The sequence below is a fragment of the Danio rerio genome, chromosome 18, assembly GCF_049306965.1.
Source record: "Danio rerio strain Tuebingen ecotype United States chromosome 18, GRCz12tu, whole genome shotgun sequence".
Taxonomy (NCBI): domain Eukaryota; kingdom Metazoa; phylum Chordata; class Actinopteri; order Cypriniformes; family Danionidae; genus Danio; species Danio rerio.
The window spans coordinates 51,198,208-51,202,500 of record NC_133193.1 but is presented as its reverse complement, the minus strand read 5'-3'; the positions used below and the strand labels follow the sequence as shown (position 1 = coordinate 51,202,500).

Below are 4,293 nucleotides of genomic sequence, written 5' to 3'. Positions count from 1 at the left end.
ATGGTTACAGGTTGCCAGCATTCTTAAAAATATCTTCTCTAGTCATTCTTCATTAATAGAAACCTCAAGGCCACTGAAAATTTGAAATTGCTCCATGATGATGTGTTTCCCTCTTTATGCACTGAAGCCGGCACGTTCCCTGAGTTTTTCCAGCAAGATGGTGCACCACCACATTATGGGTGTCTGGTCTGAGCATTCTTAGATGAACAGTTTCCTGAGAAGTGGATTGGTCGTCGTGGGCCAATTGAACGGCCCTCAAGGTCTCCTAATCTGACCCCTTAGACTTTTATCTTTGTGGTCATCTAAAGGCAATTGTCTATGGTGTGAATATACAAGAAGATACACATTGAACACATTTTATAAGTGGTCAGAAACTTGTAAATAACTCAGGAAAGAATAAAGTTACGTTAAAACAAGCACACCATTGTTTTCCCAGTGAAATTCCCAATAAGTTTGATGTGTCACATGACCCTCTTCCTATTGAAAAAAACTAAAGTTGGATCCAAGATGGCCGACTTCAAAATGGCCACCATGGTCACCACCCATCTTGAAAAGTTTGCCCTCTCACATATACTAATGTCCCACAAGCAGGACGTCAATATCACGAACCATTCCCATTCTATTAAGGTGTATCCATATAAATGGCCCACTCTGTATATATTAGTTAAGGCAGCTTAATATAAAGTAGGACCAGTTTTATTTGATCTGTACTCCACAAAGATATACAACCAACATCCACAATGTGACGTTTGTGTTGGCTTTGCTCTCAATAACAGATAGATTCCTTTAGAAGTGCACACTTCTTCCCTATTTCCACTTTTCCCTGTAGCTTCTATCTTGCGAGTACATCTACCTGACGCTCAGATTATATTTACCTCAAAGAGAAATATGGAAATAAATAAATAAAACAGGTTGTCTGCCCTCCAGGACTTTCAGAGACTCTTCCATCTCAGGCCATCCTCGTGTTTTGTCTATAAAGATAAAGGCGAGTGGAGTTGCTTTCTTTCATTTTTTTTGAAGCCACTGGCGATGCCTCTCTTATGTCCGCTCCTCCTGGCGGGTTATCGGAGGATCAAACGTAGCGTGAGTCGGGTCTCGCTGTCAGACACGACGTCTCAGAAAGCAGAGCGAGGACAGATGGCTGTTAAGAGATGTCTCATGCATACGCAGGGCACCTTTGCGGCCCTTTTATTTTCCTTTGGTTTTCAAAGCACACGCTATCTTTGAGCCCTGAATGTTTTCCAGTCGTCCAACGCAGCATCTCCATCCGTTTGACCTTTTTGCTCTGCATCCTTTCCAATCGCAGAGGGTTTTTTTTTTATGGTGGTTATCAGATCAGTTGACTTGCATATCTTTGTGTGTGTGTGTGTGTTAGCTCTTTCTCAATCTCTTTTGCCTCTCTTTAGTGGTTGGCTTGAACGGTGATAGTTCAAAGATTCAAAGATTGCTGTTGAGACGTCAACTCTGCTGTTGAATGTTAAAGGTTAAGTGTGTCATTTTTCAATGTTAAAAAAAAAACATTCCAGGTTAATATGGACGACATCTGCAGATTGATTCAATCAACCCAGGCTCATCGGAAATATGTGCCCAGGACTACTTTCCTGAGAACCTACAAATAATATATGTCTTCTTGCAATTTTTGTTTTCACAAATCCACTAGATGGCGCTGTGTACGATTTTGATGATCTAAAAAATGTTACTAGGATGGCACAGTGTATCAGTGGTTGGCACTGTTGCCTCACAGCAAGAAGCTCGGTGGTTCGAGTCTCGGATGCGTCAGTTGGCATTTCTTTGTGGAGTTTGTGCAACCATGCCAGTCCTACACCACCCAAACCGCTCTGAGCTAGTATCGAACCGGCGACCTTCCGCATGGGAGTCGGTTGCTCATGGCCTCTAGCATCTGCCGCTAGAGCACCTTTAGAGGTCAGGGGAGTGAGGTTTACCCGCACTGCACTTACTAGCTGGCCTCCGTTACACTCACCCCCCTAAACCTCTCTCCCATCCGGGTCAAGGCACCAATGCAACCCCACCGGTCCTACTCCACCCAACTCGCTCCGAGCTGGTATCGAACCGGCGACCTCCCGCATGGGAGTCGGTTGCTCTAACAAGGAGGCTAAAGACCATGGCCTCTATCGTGTGTCGTTACAGCACCTTTAGAGGTCAGAGGAGTGAGGTTTACCTGCACAGCACCTACTAGCTGGCCTCCATTACACTTGTATGGTCTCCCAGTGATTGCGTGGGTTTCCTCCAGGTGCTCCGGTTTTCCCCACAGTCTAAAGACGTGCGCTACAGGTGAATTGTGTGTGTATGGGTGTTTTCCACTACTGAGTTGCAACTAGAAGGGCATCCACTGCGTAAAACATATGCTGGATAAGTTGGCAGTTCATTCCGCTGTGGCAACCCCTGATTAATAAAGGGACTAACCTGAAGGAAAATGAATGCGTGAAATTCGTTACTGGGGCATGTTTTTTTTACATGTGCCATTTCTCGTAAATTCAACAGAGGGCGTTGGGTACATTTCAGCGCATAATATCGAGTAGCAGTGCGATATGGCTGTATATCAGCACTGTTGGGAGGCGTGCATTATGCCTTAGTGTCCTACCAGCGACAATATACAGCCATATCACACTGCTATGAGTGAGATATTGCATTTATACAACAGTTTGACTGCTAAATCGTGTAAAGCAAAAATAAAATCAAACATGGAGAGTCTCAAAAATCCTTTTGTACAAGGAACTACTTTCTTCCATCATTTATTCACATCTGCAGCTGATGGTTAGAACAGCAGAAGTCATTGCAACTTCACAAACGTCACTTTAGAGCTAGTATTTGAATGATTCTCTAGCATAATGTCTAAAGCGATGGCAAAACGGCTGATTTTGCTCAAATGTTAAAATTACAAGGCTGAACGGCATGAAATGCCATCAGTCTACAGAAATTTCCCAGTATTTCTCTGTTGCAATTGGGATTTCACAATAATCAACTCCAGAAAAAACAATAGCAAAGCAAACATTAGCAGATAACTATGGTATAAATACACCATAAACCATGGTATAAATACACTATACATCTACAACATACAAAAGAGAGAGGTCGACTTTGAGTGTCACTTATCTGTTCTGTAATGATTTGTTCAGCCATAGTTGTAAACTTACACTAAAAATGCTGTTTTTCTCCCCAAGAGACTTATTATGTGGACTCTGTCGTTATCTTGTCACAGAACATCAACATCTATGCTCTTTTGAGAATGACAGGATGATAGCCGTCGATGCACTGAATTTCAGAAATAAATGAATATTTAAAGTTGAATATTTAAAATAAAAATTATATATATATATATATATATATATATATATATATATATATATATATATATATATATATATATATATATATAACTACTAAACTATCTAAAATGAGCTGAAACAATACAATTCTTGAGATTTCACTGAGACAACTTTTTATGTTCAATCCACATAAATTTGTTAAAAGTGTAAAGTTAACTTAATCAATTTGTGCTGGGACAACATGAATGATTTGTGTGGAGCCCTGCATTTTTAAGTGTCCAGTTGAAGTCTAAATTATTAGGAGAAAAAAAAAATACATTAATTAAAAAAAAAAAAAAAAAAAAAAAAATATATATATATATATATATATATATATATATATATATATATATATATATATATATATATATATATATATATATATATATATAATTTTTTTTTTTATATATAATTTTGACCTTAAAGTGTTGTAAAAAAAAAACGTTAGCCAAAATAAAAGAAATAAGACTTTTTCCAGAAGGAAAAACATTATCAGGCATACTGTGAAAATGTTCTTGCTCTGTTAAACATCATTTTGAAAATATTTAAAAGTAAAAAAAAAAAAAAAAAAAATCAGAGGGGGGCTAATAATTCTGACTTCAACTGTATGTATATATATATATATATATATATATATATATATATAYATACATATATATATATATATATATATATATATATATATATATATATATATATATATATATATATATATATATATATATATATATATATATATATACACACACACACACACACACACACACACACACACACACACACACATATATATATATATATATATATATATATATATATATATATATATATAATTTCCTGTTTGGAAAAGGCCTACTCATTTAACACAAGCCTTATTTCCAGTCTTCTTTTCCATTTCAGTCTTCATTAAGCATAATTATATAATTTAGTATTATTAGATGCAGCTGTGTCACATCGGAACAGCTCT

The 4,293-nt window shown here is 37.2% G+C and overlaps 1 protein-coding gene across 1 annotated transcript in view; it reads right to left on the bottom strand.

Annotated features, from left to right (window-relative positions):
- The window catches only part of smtla (somatolactin alpha), a 25,388-nt gene extending 25,213 nt beyond the window's left edge, over positions 1-175 (bottom strand). The window contains exon 1 of the mRNA XM_073929543.1: positions 1-175. This exon is cut by the window's left edge and continues 41 nt beyond it. The gene's annotated coding sequence lies outside the window, so the exon portion shown is untranslated.
- Positions 176-4,293: the final 4,118 nt, after the last annotated feature.